This window comes from Lactuca virosa, chromosome 9 (genome assembly GCF_052849685.1).
Source record: "Lactuca virosa cultivar CGN04683 chromosome 9, Lactuca_virosa_CGN04683_v6, whole genome shotgun sequence".
Taxonomy (NCBI): Eukaryota; Viridiplantae; Streptophyta; class Magnoliopsida; order Asterales; family Asteraceae; genus Lactuca; species Lactuca virosa.
The window spans coordinates 122,307,219-122,328,733 of record NC_136434.1 but is presented as its reverse complement, the minus strand read 5'-3'; positions in this window follow the sequence as shown (position 1 = coordinate 122,328,733).

The following is a 21,515-nucleotide window of genomic DNA, read 5'->3' as shown; positions in this document are numbered from 1 at the left end:
TTCAAGAGCAACCCAGATAGTCCGCGCAGTTGAGGGACCCACGATTTGTGAAAAAGCTTCCTTCGTGAGGGAGGCATGAAGGATATGAATGGTGCATTGATCTGCTGTAATCCACTCATGATAGGCTGTATTAGGAGCCAATTTTGTTGCATCAGTGAATTTGGCCGAGAGAGAGGATGATCCATCTACATGCCCTAGCAGCCCCGGATAAGTGAGAAGAGGCGTCATCTGGTTCGACCACAATAGGTAATTTGTGGATTTTAATTTGATGGTGATTAAGTAAAGAAGGATGTTCATGGAAAGATCATAATTGTGGGTAGATGATAAGGAAGAAACCATGGCAGCAGGTATAGGAAAAAAACATAAGTGAGGAAGAAGAAGAGAAAGAACTAAGGGAGAAGAATCGAGGAGGAGGCAAGAGAAATCAAGAGCCTCTTGATACCATGAAGAAATAATGATCTCACTCCAGGAATGGAAGGAGATATATATATATATATATATATATATATATATATATATATATATATATATATATATATATATATATATATCTGTGTGTGTGTGTGTGATAAATTTACAATAAGCCCCCTCGCAAATACACAATTTACAAGCTATTAATTATGACCAATACTTGTTAGAGGAACAATGTAGTATGTGCAATAAAGTAGGAATTTTCGGAAAATATGTCCAACCACTTTAAGAGGTTCCCATACTACTATATTGATGAAGATTTCGAAGAAATTAATACACAAGCAAGAGAAAGATGGAAGTGAATAAAAACGGGTTGCAACTCCTAAAATGAAATAGTGTAAATAGTTCAATGATTCCTAACTTGTAAAATTGCATGCAAAACTCTTATTCTTAAAGGTTTTTACGTCGTTTAATGGTTGTAAGCTTCAACATGAAATACATGATTTGATGCAGATTTATCGTGCATTCCAACAACTATGTAAGAACAGATAAAGAAATATGTAAAATTTCAACGTAAAACCCATGAGCAAATTTATCGTTCGCCCCAACAACTATGTAAGAACAAATACATGAAAAAACGAATATTCAGAAACTCGAAAGAAAGTATAGGTGCATGGAGAGAAGAGAGAAAAGGTGGAGCTTATATGATATTGATGACTTCTAGAAGCTTCTTTGTATCTATCCACTAAGTCAACATGTGGTCAACACGTTGATCGGGTCGATACAATTCGATTCTAACAACAGAAGCTCCACAAAGACCAGTGTGTCGTGTACCTAACTCGTGTCAATTCATGAACACCGTGTTTCGCGTCCTCGACCCGACTAGACGAACATATACATTTGCACTATCCTCTAACCTCCACAAAAACCTTTAAAGACTTAGGTAAAAAAATCTAAAATATTATTTCACCAACCTACATAGAACAAAAAATTGCCTAACTTGCAATTTAGCTCATTTGAATTTCCTAACACTCTGTTAGCTATTTACCATTTATTAGTTGTTTCTTTATGAAAATGTATGATATTTTTTATTAATATATGATTTATAAAGATAAACTCTTTTAAGTTTTAACAATTATTTTGCATCCTCTCGCTACCATTATTTTGGGACAAGACAACAACAAAACGTCGGATCCTTCAACGTACGGTGGTTAATATTCCTTGAATTTTTTATTTTGTTTATTTTTGGAACTAGTAATTTAACGGCTACTAAATTTTTCTTATTTTTTTTAAACCCCGTCATATTATTATTATTTTTTAATTATTTTCCCATAAAGCCACTTTGTCCAATTGTGCATTATTCATATTTAGAAAATCAACATGATCATTGGATCTTAAAAAGGAAAGAATATATGTCGGAATCATGTGAAAAATAATAATAAAATTTAAATCTTTTTCAAAAATATACTTATTTTTTAAAACGAAGCGATATTGTTTGTAACAAAAGACAATCTTTTTTTAGAACAACAATGTAGAAAATGGAAAAAAAAAATCCAGAAATAAGAGGAGAAACAAGTAATGGATTAGGCAATGGGTTACAACACTACACACTAATGTTTGCAAAATAATAATACTAGAAAAAAAAAACAATTTAGCTCATTTTTGTAAATTATTTCCTAAAAAATAGTAAAAGATTAAGTAAAAGATCATTTTAGCCAACAAAATTGCAAATAGTAAGGGCTTGCCTGTGGCTTTGCTTAATGTGTTGTAATTTAATGACCCATCACCTAATATCTTTAAACTCGTAGACAAGTTTTCAACCTCAAGCTTTAAGAGTTAATTCTGATGGTTGAAACCGAATTTCCTTCTAACAACGTTGTAAGTGATCTTATCATTAGTTTTATTGTTTGTATTCTATAAAAATGGTTGAAACCTAATAGTTATTGCTTTTAAAAACTTATACTCTAGTTCAATTTTTCATATACTAATGAGAAGAATTCGCAAATGGCATGATCATCTATAATTTTATCGAGTGGGATGATATTTATATAGGGTTATCTGGATTGTGGTATGTGGGTTATTTAGTATCTTATTAAATTGTTAGGTGGACGGTGGTATGTGTGATCTCAACTTTTAGAAATCGCATCCAAACTTTTAGAAATCGTAGTTAAACTTTTAGAATCTGTGGCCAAACATTCATAATCGTAGTAAAGATTTTTTAAAAAAATTATGTAGTTTTTCTAGTTAAAATGTCAGTAATCACAGTCAAAATGACAGAAATCGCAGGCAAACTTTTAGAAATCACAACCAAAGTGTCAAAATTCACAGTTAAATGTCAAGAATTGTAGTCAAAATGACCAAGATCGTGGTCAAACTTTCATGGGAACATTCAGGGCAGGCGGGCGGTAGGTTAGTTTGTACATTTTATCTTCTATAACTACTCATTAACATTTACCATTTTTTTTTCACACCTCGTTTGAACACTCTCGTTTATACTCTACATATTTGCATAATTTTATCTCAAGCAAATGGTAAGAAACTATTTAATGTTCATGCAAAAATATAATATATTTAATCAACTTTTTTTTAACTATATCAGGGTTTTAAATTAAATTTTATAAGTGTATCATTTTTTTTAAATGTGTTTTTTATTGTCAATTTTCTTTGGTATCTAATGCTTCGCCACAATGGCCAATAGTACATGATCGGATACATGTTGAGGTTAGACAATATGTTGTTGTTGAGAACACTGCCCTAAAATTATTAATGGTTAAACCAAGCACAAAATACATTGTTAGAATTAGGGATCCTATTACCACATCCAGAAGTCGAAGAGCATAGATAAATAACTGTAGGATCCCATGGAGATGACATTGCGGAATTAAGAGCATCAAACATGAATCAAACGATAAGAAAATCAACATAAGGTGTAAATAATTTTGTTTAAGCTCAATTAGTCTGGAAGGTAATCCTAAGTGTACAAATGTAGAAGTGTATGAACTCTCTCTATATCTAACACTTCAGACTACAAAAGTATATATAGTAGTGCCCTCAACAAACTCCAAAATATATAGTGTGACTAAAGCATAAAGTATAATCTCAATGTTCACACTAAAATAGATAGATGTGTCAAAGGTTCTTCACCTTCAATATAGACACCTCAACTTCTCTATCTATTTCTCCAAACTTCTTTATCAGAAATGTCACATCATCAAATTTAATATTTCTTGACTCAATATTCTCCCTCTAAATGTTGGATCTGACGAGCAACACACTTTTCTCCTGTGGCATTCTCCCCCTAAAAGTGTGAGAAGCATCAACATTTTGAGGACTTCAAAGGGAGAGGAACAGATCTAAAAAATATCACCATCTAAGCATATAGATCTGTAAAATCGAACTCCACATTGAACGAACAAATCTCCTCCTTTAATCTTTAACACATGCTATGTACCCATACATTTGCATAAACAACAAAATCTTCAAAGAACCAACGAATAATCAGTAAATATGAAAGTAACCACTGGATAATAGCATTAACCGATGGGTAAAAGAACTAACTGCGAACCACTACGACCTGTCGCAACAAAACCAAAATGTGTTCGGATCGAAACACTCTCACTCGTATTTGAATGCTCTCGTTCATATCTGAACGGTTTCACATTCTCATTCGAACGGTTCCGTTTGCATCTGAACCATTTTCACAACGAAATCTAATCGGTTACGACTCGCTCCGATCGATCACACTTGTACAATAGCATTTTGGTTATGAACAGTACATCTCAAAAAAAACAAACAAAAACACATTCTTTTTGGGTTTTTCGGGGTTTTTTCTTATGTGAAAATGAAAAGACGAAAAAAAGAAAAATATTTTTGAGTTTTGACCATTGACTTTTGACTTGCGTTGACTTTTGGTTAAACCCCTAGTCTTGGAAGGTAAGCTTGGGTGTACTTTGTATGGTTGTATAGGTGGTATATAGCATCTGTTTTCGTCGCAGTAGGAGCGGTAGTAGTTGATCATTGTTTGATAAGTGAGTATCCTCATAGTATTTGCAGATCGAAGGCACCAATATCGGCTCATTGTTATGTTATATGATGCTAGTTGTCTGTATGACTCGTTCATGTGTTTGTATGTATATCGGGCGGGGCCTGATATACGGCAAGGCCTGATGAATGTGTTGGGTGGGGCCCACCATATATGACTAACAGATCTATACCGAGCGGGGCCCTATGTGTGTATGTATGGTATGTGGTATTTTAGGGAATTCACTAAGCTTTGTGCTTACAGTTTATGTTTAAATGTTTTCAGGTACTCCCAGTTCAAAGGGGAAGGCCCCGACATGATCGCATCACATCCACCTATGTTTGGAACTTTATGATTTTGGGATTGTACGCTGATAACTATTTTTCTACTATGACATACTTGATGGTTTTTAAATTATTTGGTTGATTTAAAAAAAAATTACTTAGTATTTTTGGGATCTTATAAGTTGATATCAGAGCCTTGGTTTGAGGGATTCAGACACACTTTCGGGTGAGTAAAAACTCAAACTGAGGAATTGGTAAAAAGTTAAAAGTTTTTTCAAAAAAATTATAAAAGAAGGGGTGTGATGCGTGCAATTGTCCGAACTCGAGTAAGTATTTCCCAAACTACCCATACCTGTTTATTGTTCCACTATGGGTATATGTGAATAGCATGCTATATTAGGGCTAAAGATCTGCTCAGAATCGCATGATGGGATGCTAGGGGAGATGCCTTTGAATTCTTGTTGTATGAGCTGTTAGAACTACTTGCTAGTATGGATTTCAGATGATGATAGAGTGGCCTGATTAGGGAGAGCACTGGTTAGAACTCGATGCTCGAATGCTGCTTGCTTTGTGCTTTTATGAACTACTATTAATACTAGTTAACTATTAAGCGAATATGCTTGGTTACATGTTACAGAAATTAGATAATTTTAGAAGGTTAGGTTTAACTCTATTGTGCAACTCTTGTTTGAGTCCAACCGTTGTAGTGTGAGACCTTGCAGTCAAATAATTATCTAGTGTTTGTTGTATGTAATTATATTCATAAGGTAGTTAGCGGGTGTTAGTGGGAGTTCCTTCTACAAATGATGGCAGAGAGTGGCATGAAGGGAATCCTAGGAGAACTTAGGGAGCATGTTAGCATTAACAGATGTGTTGTTTTGCGGGAATGTAGAATGTTGGGTATTAAGGGGGTTACTTAGGGGAGTCAGGATGACTCTTAAGGAAAGTACGGATAGGTGTGGAAGTTAGTATTGGGCCTGTACTGCTGAAAGCACCGGATCCGTACTTGAGTCAAGGGGATTCATGAGGTTGCTAAGGAACTTGCAGAGTGTGATATTCTTCGAGTGTTTTTTGATGGTTCGCATTGTTTATTTTCTGTTAAGTATGGTGGTCACTCGAGGTGGTTTAGGTCCTGGTGAGGGATCGGGTTCGAGCTCTAGAGTCGGACCCTTGGATGATCAGTTATAAGCAAGGTTCTAAATAACGTAAGGCGTGACTTGGCGGCAATGTCAAGCCTCAAGCTTTTCCGAGCCTTGGCGAGCCACGTCGTTTGTAAGGTGTGACTTAAGGCGGCAATTTTGTATATAATTCATATTTTTGTATGATTTTCAACTATTATTTATTTTTATACACATATATGAGTCAAGGGGGCGTTTTGGTAAAGCTTGGCGGCACATACAAGCCTTGGAGCCATGGCACGCCATGGCGGAGCCATGACGAGCTTTTTAGAACCTTGGTTGTAAGAGTTCATTTCGTCTGATCTTATATGAAGCATTTTGGAGCAGACTCCTGTGATCTTTGGTACAATCAAGGTGGGCATTATGGAGATTTTGGATGAGCGCCTGGGCGCATTCCGTACCGAGATGGTGGCTATGGTGGGTACACATTCTCTGACTTTTCAAGAGTTTCGTGCATGTGGGGCTCCTAATTTCTTAAGGAATAAGGACCCCATTGTTAGCAGACAATGGTTGGCAGACATCGCAAATGCTTTCCGAACTAGCTTCTGCCTCGAGGAGGCGAAGGTCACACTTGCTTCCTATCGTCTGACGGATAGAGCCCATGACTGGAGGGAGGAGGTAGGTCATGCCTTGGGAGGTGATGCTGTTGAGGCAATCACTTGGTATGATTTTGTTACGAGGTTCAGAGCTGAGTTTGCACCAGTATCGAGGTTTAGCAGCTGGCAAGAGAGTTTCAGGACCTCCATCAGAGTAATGAGTAAGTGGCAGAGATTACAGCCATGTTTCGAGATACGGATTTGTTGGTTCCACAATATGTGGCAGATGAAGGGATGAAGAAGGCCAGGTACCATGATATGTTGAAGGATGAGATATGGGAGTTTGTGAGCATGTCTAGCTGCAAGACATTGGAGGACATAATTGTTGGATTAATGTCTAAGTCCATAACTATAATTGGTAAGACTTGACCCGACCCGACATGGTCCATTTGGGTTGCATGGCATCATGCATTTGGATAGACTATAATGAGAGAAATAACACTTAAGGTTGGTTAATATATTATAAGTTCTAATATATTAATAAGGTTATTTAATTAGTATTGATCAAGAATTAATTTGGAATTAATTAAGTGATCAAAAGGAGACTAATTAAATATATGGGTTGATTGTGTAAATCATTCATTCTTATATATGTGGGCTTGTGATCCAAGATTTCTTATATTGGACTAAGTCCATGGGGTGACCCATGGATACTCCATGGAGGTTAAAATCCATGGAGCATAAGGAATGGGTAAAGTTATGAGTTACATGGTGTAACCCTAATAGCCACCATATAAAAGAATCTCATGGCTCAAGAAATCGTGCACTAATGTGTGAATATGAGGGCTAGACGATTTCAAGGAGTGTTCCATTTCTCTCAAGTCATTCCATGTGCATTTGGTGTTGTGTGAACCATTTGAGGTGTCACACTTGGGGCACTAGGCACTCAAGCTTCATGGAGACAAGCTACATCAAACAAACGTATGTATTCTATCCATTTGATTACCCAAGTATCAAGTATTGTATGCTAGATAGGGTAATACCTTGGAAAGTTCATAATTGCATGTATAATAGAGAAAACATAGATCCAAGGTATTTAGGGTTGCATGTACACTTAGGAGTGTTAGAATGCGCAAAACCCATCAGTGGTATCAGAGCCAAGGCTTGTTTTCTTGTTATACTTGCAAAATTAGCTGAAAAATCGAATTGTATTAGTTTAAAAGTTATGCTAATTACTTGAAAAAAAATTTGATGTGAATTATCTTTGTTCATATGAGTTTATTAGATTAATAGAAAAGTTAATTGATTATGTGTTTTCAATCCATTTTAATCTAAGAGTTGATTCTAAAATGTGTTTTTGTAACTTGTCCTCAAGTTATATGAAAAGTCACATTTAAGTTTCATAAAACTCATAAAAAGTTGGTAATGGTTACAAAAATGAAGAGTCTTGTCCTCATTAAATGGTTTTATGACTCCATAACTTGTCCTCAAGTTATAGAGGTTCAAGAGTCACTTCATTAAATGATAAAATGTGTAACCTTAATTAGTTCCATAAGTTACAAAAATAAAGAAAAGTTACATTCTTTTATTAGTTTAAAGTCTTCCATAACTTGTCCTCAAGTTATGGAACTTGAAGAGTTTTTTTTTAATTAAAACTACTTTAAACACATAAGTTATGGAATTAATTAGTTTTGAATATTTTCAAAACTTGCCCTCAAGTTTTGGAATTTGTAAAGTTTTCCCCATGAATACTTTAATTCCAAGTTAGCCCTTAGAATTTTAAAAGTTAAAATTCAACCCTTATACTTTATAGTACTATAAGTTAATAATAAATATATGTATAAGAGTAAGTCAGTCTTACCGTTAGTAGGCCTCATTCACGAAGCCGGTCTATAAGGGGGTATAAGGTTACTGCCTATAAAATGGCAGTTTAATGGGTGTCCACTCTCACCCACCGCTTCCTTGACTGGTGGAGGGTCGTTAGCCGAACGGGTAGGACAAGGACTATAATTCTCCCTTCATTAAAAGTATTAATGATAAATACTAAGTAACTAAACTTTTTATAAATTCCCAATCTTAGTTACTTAGGAAAATGTGAATAAGGTGCTAATCCATGAAATTACACTTTGCACTTTGTTTAAACCGTTAGTGGAGCGTGTGTGGTTAACCGGCACACTAAACTGGATTTAACAAAGTAGGCAAAGGGTAACTTAATATTTATCATAGTAACGGTGGAGCTCGTGTGGTTAACCGGCACATCGATTGAGGGGTAAATATTAAGGGTACCAAGTATATTTGTATGGTTACTTCACACCTTGTTTTGTGATCCTCGGCATCCCAGTCACAAAACCTGAAGGGCACACTCGAGATTGAAACATGCCATTGAAAAGTTCAATGAATCTCAAAAGATCTAGGAGTTTCAAATCCAATTAAAAACCTAATTACATTATTTCGTTTTTCATGGTGGAAATTGGTAAATCGTCATTTACCTACCTTCAACTATTTTATAACTCGGATTACGGCATCCCTCTTCCAGTTATAAATAGGTTGTTGGATCCTAGCCTTAATATTTCATATTGGGTGTTATATTAAGGACTTTAGATCAACTATCTTGAATATCTCCCAAAAGATGTCTAGTTCAGACATCTATGATCTTCCCAAATCTCTTGGAACTTTACTTCCTCCACCTCCTCCAATTATTCTCCCTAACCCACAAGTTCAAGGTCACTCAAGCCCTAATGGCAAGCAAGGTCTATGTGTGATCACATCTTAGAGATGAAGTCACATATTGACAAGCCGGGAGAGTTGGGTGTCAAAGTCTTGAGAAAGTTCGATGTTCAATCACTTTCTAAGTCACATAGTGAGTTCCTTTGGGACTACTATGAAACAGACTATGACATGAACCTTAATGATCATATCTATTTGCTTGGTGCTGCTGAATCAGCAATGATTTGGAACGATAGTAAAGCAAATTTGATTAGAAGATCAACTTCCAAAAAAAAAATTTATGGACAGTGACAATGGTGACACTAGAAATCCAGAAAAAGCATTCTCTTCCCAATGGAAAGGGATTGGCCATAGTCAACCCGGTTGACCAAATGGTAAAGAGAAAGGCTAAGTCTGAGATAGTCCCATTACCAAAGGGTCCATATGTTTATTTTGCCAAAGGAAGGGGCGTTGATTGCAAAGCTGCCAAATTTACCTAAGGATGTTAAAGTCAATAAGTTTGACTCTACATCAGGTAGAGCCCATTATCTAACTCTGTTAATTTTCTATTCTAAGATCCTCATTACATGATGTGACTGGGTCACATGTTGATGTTTTAAGAATCAAAGAATAGAGAGAAAGCTTAAAGGAAGTATATGCTGATTCTGATCGCGTAGGTGGATTTCGATCGCATCAGAATTTTGAAGCTGTTACTTAGGAGTTATGATATATTGCTTAGGAATAGATAACAACAAGTTTTTCCGTATGCATTTGCACTATAAGGATAAGTTTTTTCCGCAAAGTTTTGAAATAAAATAAAAGTTTTTAATTTTATATTTATTTTAAATATCCTTACAAGTGGCATTTGTGAAAAATGGTTGTTTATATGATTCCATTGATAGCAATATTTTAAAAAAAATGGACTTGATTCTTTCGTTTGTGGTAGTGTCATAATTTACCAAATAAGGAAAGATTCTCATTCCCAAGGCTTCAGTTGGATAGAAACTAGAAATCATGCAAGTTGAATAGTATGATGAATGAGAACTTTCAAGCATTGGAAAATTAAGACTTGTTCACATGGATGTGTGAGTCAAGTTAAGGACTAAAGGGATCGAGTACACATTCTTGTGCACTGGTCAAGTCCACCACAAAGCTCGTTAAGACTATTCGTCATGATTTACTAAATTTTAGTAAATATGGTTATACTTACAAGTTTAAGTATAATTCTGAAACATTGGAAAAGTCTCAATGTATGGTAGAACGAATGGGAAGAATCAAATTAGGCAGACAGATAAAAGTTTCTCAAATCTGAAAAGATGGGAGAGTACTTTAGTATCATGTTTGTGATCATCTTAATGATTTAGAAACCATATCACAATTAGTCCTCTAAAGGTCATCTTAGTGCATTCTTATGACTAAGAAGAGGAGTCATGAATTGTTGAAATGGTTAGATCAGGAAGATGAGTCATACTTCGTTCCAAAACAATTCTTAGAGTCATACTCCAAGATTGTAACTTGAGTGACATATCTTAAAGAAAGGTTTAAAACACTTGTCAAATGTAAGAGTAAAAGTGTCCTACTCTTGTACATTTGAAATTGATAAGTTGTGATGTTTTGGATAAAACAAAGACCAACTAAGGCCAATTGTGTGAAGTGTTTGTCTTGATAAAAAAATCCGCACTATCTCTTGAATATTTGGCAAGATAGTCTTATATGTCAAGAGGATAGTGGGAGTCTTAAAGATCCTAAAAAGAATTTCAAGAACTAATCAAGAATAAAACCTGAGGTTCTTCACTAGCACACGACTTGAGGTTTATAACCTATCGTGTTGACATATTATGTGCCCATTCCAGTTAAAGTTGGCTTTGCATAGGAGTTCTGAAAATTCTCAATTGGTTGCATAACAACTTGGAAGCAATGGCAGGCCCTGTACTGCCAGGTGGCAAGAAGTTAAGATTGCATATGTTCAGTCCATATGAGTTTGGATTTGTCATTATCCTTGTCTTGTGACTATGGTTTTGACGATTCACATGGATAAGAACACATACACCATAAAATCTAAGGGTCATAAGGTTTCTCTCCGATTCATGAAAATGATGGTGAGGAAACACTTCCACCAAGTAGATTTGAAGCAGATGGCAAAAGGTCTAAACAATTGAGACTATGATTACGGCATCCCTTTTCATAGTTCTGAAATTGTTTAGACACACATGCATGCTATCTAAGGAAAGGTGTATGATTTTGATAAAGTTTTATCAAAGCATCTCGTATCAGAAATCTGAACTTTGGTAAGAAAGTCAATAAAGTATTGATTTCTAGAAGTCCAGCTGATTTCTGAGTACATGTCAAAGCTAGTGAGAGCATAAGTGTTATGCTAATAATCATCATGTTAGTGGGAGCATGATAATTATTGTTAGTGTTGCAAGTTAGCAATGTTAATTATAGAAAACAAAAGTTTCAATTCGTGAGGCTGCAGGGATTGAAAAAGTTGTTTTGCTATAATTAAGGGAGAGGATATACTTCATTTCAGTTCTAAAGGCTTAGATTGAGACCTTAATCATCTTTAGTCAAGAATATATATATGAATTTCATGTTGGATTGGTTCAACTTAAGGAAATTCTATATATTGCGTTCTCAAAATTCGATTATGATTACGGCATCCCTCTTCATAGTCAAATTTTGAAAACATGGCAAATAAAAATATTGTAGCAAAAGACTGATCTAGAATCATGTCTTTATGTGAGACATCATGAATCGTGTACCATTTGCTTTGGGTACAGGATCGATTGCATGTGCTATAATATTTGTCATTTCTAAATTTTTCCAAATGCCCAGAGGCATTAAGAAGGGAAAAGGTCTAGAATTGGATATGACTAAAATGATTAAGCAATTGTCGAGGACAATCTGAGGTTTACCAAAGATTGGTTGCTCAGGGACAGTTGGAAGTATAGTGCTAATTTTGGAAGGACCATATTGACATATTCTGAAAAGAGGCATCTCTTATTCAGAAGTGATAGTCAAAATGAGAATATGGAGTTGTCTCCATAGGTGGAAGTTATCTGTGTAAGATTAGAAAACTTAATGCAAGAAGCATGTCCAAAGCAATGTACTTTGAATATGAGACTTAGTTTCCATGGAGTTGATCTCCATTGGAATACCTTATAATGACTGTTGACAAGTCTTTGTGACTTTGTACATATTCATTACAGGAGGGTCAGTGCATATAAGTTTAAAATCTAAACAAATTTCGATAAATGATAGGAATTTGAAATTCTCACATTTTTCGATAAGGATTTGGGAGTGTGAAATTAGAATCATTGAAATTATGTTCAATTGGTTTATTTCACAAAGTAAGGATCATAGACAAACATAGAGTGCATACTTGGTGTATGGCAAAACTATTGTTTAAGAAAAACATAGTGTACATGCTTGGAGCATGGGACAACTAGTGTTTTTAATTCAAGTATAAAGTTGATAAAACCGAAACAATGAATAATGAGTAATCAGTATGGTGATAAATAAAAGTGTTTATTTATATTCATAGGGTTTGATACCATATTTGATTCATTTATTCTTGTGTTTCACTTTGCATGTTTTGACTTCCAGAATAACTAAGTCGCTCTTCCTGAATGATTAAGTTATTCAAACCATCCACAGTCGGTCATATGTTGGAAGTAGATATGAATCAAGACTGTCATGGGTTGGTTTGTAGAGGTCCAAGTTGGTGGACAAAGTGGTGCTACAACACTCATGAGTGCTCATAAGTTCTGAGTATTGGATTCAACCCGCGCTCATTTGAATCACTTCATGGATTTTATCACGAGTGATCATGAGACGATAATATCTTATATTCTTCAAACCTAGAGATATGAGTTGTTACTATGAGTTGGTTGTACATTGATTGCACGAAAACGCATTCAGTAACTCGATGTTATAAAACGTGCCTTTGTGTATGATTCAACAAGTAGTAGAACAAGCCATATGAGTCGAAGTTTATCCATTCCTTTTACCTTCGGGATAAAAGCGATATCTGTGGGCCCCTCGATGATTTAAAGATGATACATGTGAGTGCTTGGCCAAGCCAGGACTGATTTGATTTGTTCAATCAGTCAGTCATCATGAATCGGAAATCGGGAAACAACAAATGGATAGAGAGAATGATTGATAATCCATGTCTCAGTCCATATGATATCTAGAATGGAGGAATATATGATCCCTTATCTAATGGACAAGTCATTGACAAAGGTCAGAGTTCATCGACAAGGTCAGAGTTCGACAGAAGCTTTTGAGAGCTACGATTGCTGATCGGTTCCTGAAGTCATACGCAATAATAGTTTTAGACTTATCCAAGTGGGAGACTGTTGGATTAATGTCTAAGTCCATAACTATAATTGGTAAGACTTGACCCGACCCGACATGGTCCATTTGGGTTGCATGGCATCATGCATTTGGATAGACTATAATGAGAGAAATAACACTTAAGGTTGGTTAATATATTATAAGTTCTAATATATTAATAAGGTTATTTAATTAGTATTGATCAAGAATTAATTTGGAATTAATTAAGTGATCAAAAGAAGACTAATTAAATATATGGGTTGATTGTGTAAATAATTCATTCTTATATATGTGGGCTTGTGATCCAAGATTTCTTATGTTGGACTAAGTCCATGGGGTGACCCATGGATACTCCATGGAGGTTAAAATCCATGGAGCATAAGGAATGGGTAAAGTTATGAGTTACATGGTGTAACCCTAATAGCCACCATATAAAAGAATCCCATGGCTCAAGAAATCGTGCACTAATGTGTGAATATGAGGGCTAGACGATTTCAAGGAGTGTTCCATTTCTCTCAAGTTATTCCATGTGCATTTGGTGTTGTGTGAACCATTTGAGGTGTCACACTTGGGGCACTAGGCACTCAAGCTTCATGGAGACAAGCTACACCAAACAAAGGTATGTATTCTATCCATTTGATTACCCAAGTATCAAGTATTGTATGCTAGATAGGGTAATACCTTCGAAAGTTCATAATTGCATGTATAATAGAGAAAACATAGATCCAAGGTATTTAGGGTTGCATGTACACTTAGGAGTGTTAGAATGCGCAAAACCCATCAATGATAGCTCGGGCTCGCTAGCAGGATATTGATCTAGAGACTGTGAGGAAAAGGAATCTGGTTCAGGCGTAGGTATCAGAGGACTTGGGTAAGAAGCCAAAGGTTGTTGATTCGTGATCGAGAGGCCAGCAGGGCCAGGGCCGTTGTGGCAAGTGCGACAAGGCACATGATGGGGTTTGTAGGGTGGGTGGTTCTAGCTGCTTCAAGTGCAACAAGACGGATTACTACAGAATGGATTGCACTGCCACCGCCACCACCCAGGTATCTAATCTAATTTGATTTCATTGCAACCGTAGGGGCCACAAAAGGTCCAATTGTCTCAGCTTAGCAGGATGAGCTGTTCTAGCACCAACTCCGGCAACACTGAGGATCACTGACAGCTTCCAGGGCAAGGTGGATGCGCCAGTTGTGAGGAGTCGAGCTTTCCAGCTGACATCCGATGAGGCTCATGGAGCACCTTATGTGATTACGGGTATGTATTTTATCCATATCTCTTTTATTGATTTGTTTATTATGCTTATTTTTTATGTTTCCATTCAGGGGCGTTCCAAACAAATGATGTTCCGACTTTGGTTCTATTTGATTTGGGCGTCACTCAATCATTTGTATCCCTTGCGCTCATCAAGAGATTTAACGATGCGCCTGGGGCGCTTGATTATCCATTAGAGGTAGAGATCACCGACGATCGTCCAGTACGGGTATCAAGGGTTCATCGAGGTTATATTTTGGAGTTATTTAGTGAGCGTTATCTGATTGATTTGGTTCCTATTCCTTTGCGTGAGAGCAAGGTGATCATGGGGATGGATTTGTTGAGCCCTAATGGGGCGATGATTGATTGCGATTACCGGTTAGTTCAGGATCAAACCCCAAGTGGGGGAGAACTAGTTATTCATGACAAGGGTGCTCAGTGCGGACCGACTCTCTATTCGGCTGTGAGAGCTAGGAGATATCTTCAGTAAGGTTGTTCGGGTTTTGTGGCTTATGTATTGGACACCGGGACAGAGAGAAATAGGACGATTGAGGATGTGTCGGTCATTCAAGAGTATTAGAATGTGTTCCTGGAGGACTTTCCTGGAGTGCCTCCGGAGAGGAAAGTGGAGTTCTATATTGATTTGGTTCCAGGTGCGGCTTCGATATCCAAGGCACCTTATCAGTTAGCATCGTCGGAGATGCGGGAGTTGTCTACACAGCTACAAGAGTTGTTAGATAAGGGGTTTATCAGACAGATTAGTTCACCCTAGGGAGCCCCGATTTTGTTTGTGAAGAAGAAGGATGGCTACCATAGGATGTGCATTGATTATTGGGAGATGAACAAGTTAACGGTGAAGAACCGTTATCCACTTTCGAGGAATGATGATTTTTTCGACCAATTACATGGCGTGTCTTGGTTCTCCAAGATCGGTTCGCATTCATGCTATCATTAGATGAGAGTTAGGATAGAGGATGTTCATAAAATGGCTTTCAGGACTTGTTATGGTCATTACGAGTTTGTAGTGATGCCTTTTGGGCTCACCAATGCATCAACGACGTTCATGGATCTCATGAACAGGGTTTTCAGACAGATGTTGGATTGGTCAGTCATTGTGTTTATTGATGATATATTGGTCTATTCTGAGACCAAGGAGCAACATGAGGATCATCTACGAGAGGTTCTGGAGACTCTAAGGAGGAAGAGGCTATAAGTCAAATTCTCCAAATGCGAGTTTAGGTTGCACGATATGCAGTTTTTGGGGCACCTTGTCAATCAGAATGGTATATTGGTTTATTCGGTTAAAATTGAGGTCGTGATCCACTGGGAGGTTCCGAGGTCTCCTTTTGAGATTTGAAGTTTCCTTGGTCTAGCTAGGTATTATCGGAGATTTATTGAGAATTTCTATAGGATCGTAGTTCCGTTGACCAGGTTAAAGAAGAAGTCTGTCACTTTCCGTTGGGGGCCTTTGTAGCAGGCGGTGTTTGAGACTTTGAGACAGAAGTTATGTGAGGCTCCAATTTTGACCTTACCAGAGGGCGTGGATGATTTTGTGGTTTACTGTGATGCGTCAATCACAAGTATAGGTGCGGTACTGATGCAGAGGGGTCATGTTATTTCTTATGCTTCAAGATAGCTAAATCCTCATGAGACGAACTATCCCACTCATGATTTGGAGCTAGGAGCGGTGGTTTTTTCCCTCAAGATTTGGCGTTATTACTTGTATGGGGTTCATTGTATCATCTACATGGACCACAAGAGTTTGAGATATTTGATGGATCAGCCAAATCTGAACATTAGGCAGCGCATGTGGCTCGATGTAGTGAAGGATTATGGTTGTGAAATCCTCTATCACCCTGGGAAGGCCAACGTGGTGTTCGATGCTCTTAGCCGCAAGGCAGTTGGTACTCTGATCAGGGATGTATGTTTGAGGATGACGGTGATTACCCTACACATAGAGCAGATTCATGGGACTTAGGTTGAGGTTATGAAAGAGGAGCATCGGAAGAGTGAGAGTATAGTGGGTCAGGTGTCCTCTTTTGATTATGATATCTGGGGATTATTGACCCTTCATCAGAGAGTTTAGGTTCCATATTTCAGAGGTACGCGATAGATTTTGATGGAGGATGCGCATAAGTCGAAGTTTTCTATTCATACGGGTGCGACAAAGATGTATGGAGACCTCCGACTTGATTATTGGAGGCCCTATATGAAGTGGGATGTGGCATGGTATATGGAGAGGTGCTTGAGTTGCAGGAAAGTCAAGGTCGAGCATCAGCGACCTCACGGCAAGATGGAGCCGTTGGGTGTTCCCGTTTGGAAATAGGAAGAGATAACGGTGGATTTTATCACGAAGTTACCGCGGAATGTGTGAGGAGTAGATTCGATTTGGATCATCGTGGATCGATTCACAAAGACTGCATATTTCTTTCCTATCCAGGAGAGCGTCTATGCAGGGAAATTAACAGATGTATATATCCATGAGGTGGTGGCACGACGTGGGGTCCCAATCTTTCTAGTTTCTAATCGGGATGTTCGGTTCACTTCCAGATTCTAGAAGAGATTTAATGAGGAGTTGGGTACGCAACTACACTTCAGTACAACCTTTCATCCACAGACTGATGGGCAGAGTGAGCGGACTGTTCATACGTTGGAAGATATGCTGAGGGCATATGTACTAGATTTTGGTTGTAGCTGGGATACGTATCTCCCATTGGCCAAGTTTTCTTACAACAACAACTATCACGAGAAGTCGGATTTAGCGTTTCAGGTTAAGGACATGGTACTCTTGAAGGTGTCACCTTAGAAAGGTGTCATCTAGTTCAAAAACCGAGGTAAGTTGGGTCCCAGTTACACTGGTCCTATCAGGGTTATCACCCGGGTGGGTAGGGTAGCACATCATTTGGAGCTGCCCGAGGAGCTCACTCACATTCACAACATTTTTCACGTCTCTCAACTGTAGAAGTGTTTGGTCGATGATTTCAGAGTGGTGCCATTGCAGGATATTCATGTGGACGAGCACCTGAATTACATCGAGAGGCCAGTTGCGATCCTCGAAAAGAATACCAAGGCCCTAAGAAACAAGGTGGTGAACCTAGTGAAGGTGCAATGGTGGCACTAGAAAGGCTTAGAGTGGACTTGGGAACTTGAGGAGGAGATGAAAGAGCACTATGCGAAGCTATTTTCAACAACTATACCACTCACGATCTTGAGTTGAGAGTTGTGGTCTTCGCGCTAAAGATTTGGAGGCACTACCTCTATAGGATGAAGTGCACCGTTTTCACAGACCACAAAAGCCTCCAACATATCCTGAACCAGAAAGAGCTAAACATGAGACAACGGCGATGGGTTGAGCTGCTAAGCGACTATGAATGTGAGATCCGAAACCACCTGGGCAAGGCCAATGTGGTGGCCGATGACCTAAGCAGAAAAGAATACTCGGGTCGCCGAGTGAGAACACTAACGATGACCATCCATTCTCACTAGTCTTCACAAATTAAGGAGGCTCAACTGGAAGCCTTGAAGGCGGAAAACATTGCAAACGAAGCCTTGCGTGGGATGGACAAGAATCTTACGATCAAAGAGGACGGAGCCTACTACCTCATGGACCGAATCAGGACCTCAAAATTTGGTGGGTTCAGGGATGTGGTCATGAATGAAGCACACAAGACAAAGTACTCCTTCCATCCGGTTCCGAAAAAATGTATTTGGATCTCAAACAACAATATTGGTGGACGAATATGAAAGCCAAAATTGCTAACTACATAGGCAAGTGTCCGACTTGCGCTAACGTTAAGGTAGAGTATCAAAAGCCCTTGGGTCTCCTACAAAAACTGGAGATACCTGAGTGGAAATGGGAGCGAATCACAATAGATTTTATAACCAAATTGCCCAAGACGGCAGACGGATTGGATGCCATCTGGGTAATTGTCGATCGGTTGACCAAATCCGCCCATTTCCTGCCAATAAAGGAAACGTATAAAATGGAAAAGCTGACCCGGATCTACATAAAGGAGGTTGTGAGATTACATGGCGTGCCAATATTTCTTATCTCGGACAGAGATAGTAGGTTTACCTCTCGGTTTTGGCAGTCGCTACAAAGGTCATTGGGAACCCAGCTCGATATGAGCACCACCTACCATCCCCAGACAGATGGGCAAAGTGAGAGGACCATCCAAACTTTGGAGGATATGCTAAGGGCCTGTGTGATAGACTTCGACAAGGAATGGGATGTCCACTTACCACTGATTGAATTCTCGTACAACAATAGCTATCATACAAGCATCAAAATCGCTCCCTTTACGGCCCTTTATGGACGAAAGTGCCGATCACCTTTCTGTTGGGCGGAGGTAGGAGACACACAACTGGCAAAGGGACTGGTACCCAACAGCACTCTCACATGTCCTGAAATTATCCGGGAAACAACTGAGAAGATTGTTCAGATTAGGGAACGACTCAAGGCGTCCCGAGACCGACAAAAGAGCTATGCTGACAAACGACAGAAGCCTCTGGAATTTCAAGTCGGCGATCGCGTATTGCTAAAGGTCTCTCCCTGGAAAGGGATGATACGCTTTGGAAAGTGGGGAAAGTTGAATCAAGATACATCAGACCATTCGAGATCCTTGCCAGGATCGGTTCGGTGGCTTACAAGCTGCAGCTACCGCCAGAGCTCAACAACGTACACCCGGTCTTTCATGTGTCAAACTTGAAGAAATGCCTATCTGAAGAAACTCATATGGTCCCGCTTGACGAAATTGAGGTGAATGAAGATCTCCATTTCGTCGAGGAACCAATTGAAATTATGGATAGAGAAGTGAAACGAACGAAACAAAGCTGCATTCCCATTGTGAAAGTTCGATGGAGCTCCAAAAGAGGACCGGAATTCACCTGGGAGCGCGAAGACCAAATGATGCAAAAGTACCCCCATATCTTCTTGAACGAATTTCGGGACGAAATTCCCTCTAACGGGGGGATGATGTCACAACTAGCAATTTAGGGTTTAAGATGTGAAGCTTGTTCACAACAAATTCCTCTATGTAACCTTGTTGCATCTTATTAATAAAATTCAAACTACAATGTTATTTAAATTCATACGTGCATACATTGTGATTTAAGTTGAAATAGCCTCATGCAAGCCCAAAAAATCGATCCAATAGCTAAGCGCAATCAATTTTGGGCCTTGGTCCAAGAATTCTAGGCCCAACACCCTATTGGGCCGAAAACTCTTTCTTGGGCCCTATTGTGCTGAAAACTCTTGCTTGGGCCTTATTGGGCCAAAAAATTCTTTTGGGGCTTCCATTGGGCCGAAAACCATTTTATTGGATCAAATAAAACCCAAAAGACCCATACACACATCAAAAACCACAAACTCTTTATGGAATTAGGGTGTTTTCGGCCACCCTAAAACCGAAAACCCATTTAAAAGCCTTGAGGACCGAAAACCCTATAGGTTTGGTTGGGGTTGAACAAAAAAGGAAAAAGGAATGGGAAAATGGGTTTCCACCTCATTTTTGTTTAACATACAACAAGGCCATAAACCAACATACTCCCATGCAAACTTCCCATAAAAAAGTCAACCATCTTCTCCCCCTCCTCTCTTATACATCGGCCGATCCTCCCCCCCCCCCCACCATACCCTCACCAAAATCTTTTTTTACACCATTTTACTCTCAAGAACCCTCCAAATCCTCTCTCAAAAATCTGTGTTTATGTGCCATCTTCAAGGGACCTCCTTCAAAAACTCATAAAAACGTGGTAAGTGATCTTGTAAACTTCAAGTATTTTTGCATCACTTCAAACTAAAACTCCATGTTTACACACACCATTTCGTGTGTAGCTTCTTAGAGCACCACTATTTCGAGTAACCTCCAAAATACACAAGTCAAGGCTCAACAACTTCTTTCTTCTTCTTCTACCACTCGAAATCTTCAAGGTGAGCTTCATACCCCACTATTTTCGTGTTTTTCATACTTTTTTTTTGGGGGGGGGGGATACAAGTCAAATCTCGTTTAACCATTGGATAATTGCATGTACCGATGTGTTATGTGTTTAACCTTTGGGTAGTAGCATGCATCTTAGTTGTGTGTTGAAAATAGAACTGGTACTTGTGTAAAAAGGATTTATCTAATGTTTCTCCATATAAATCGTGAGTAATTTGCTTGATTACATATATATTGCATGAAAACTTGTGGATATGGGTTGTACATTCAAAAATGGCAAAATATGAGTGTTGTGCTCAAACATGTTAACTTTTGGGACATATATTTTTAACACTTATACCTACACAAATATTTATATAAAATAAATTTCAAAGTTATTTTATGTGTTTTGTAGAAAACGTGACATGTTAGAGTCACAACAAAATAGAATATTTTGAGTTGCAAAACCCTCAAATCAATTTTTGTGTGTTAAACAAACTACAAAAACTTGATATTTTGCTAATATTAATTTTATTAGTAAAATATTCTTAACTATGTTGTCACTATTTTTGGATGGCTTAAAACTTGAGAAATTATGCTATATGACATGTTAATTAAGGATTATTTGCAAAAAGTGTTATAATTAATCTAACAGAAATAATATACACAACAGAAGTTATGACAGAAAAATTTGCGTGTCACGACCTGTTTATCATAAGGATTTTAAAGTATGAGAAATAAACTGTATGTCATAAAGCTGTAAAATGCGTGTCATAATCTGAATAATATGAAACCTACCAACCGCGTGTCATAAAACATCTGTCACAAGTTTGCAATAGAAAAATTATTTCCTTATCCGAAAAAGGAACTC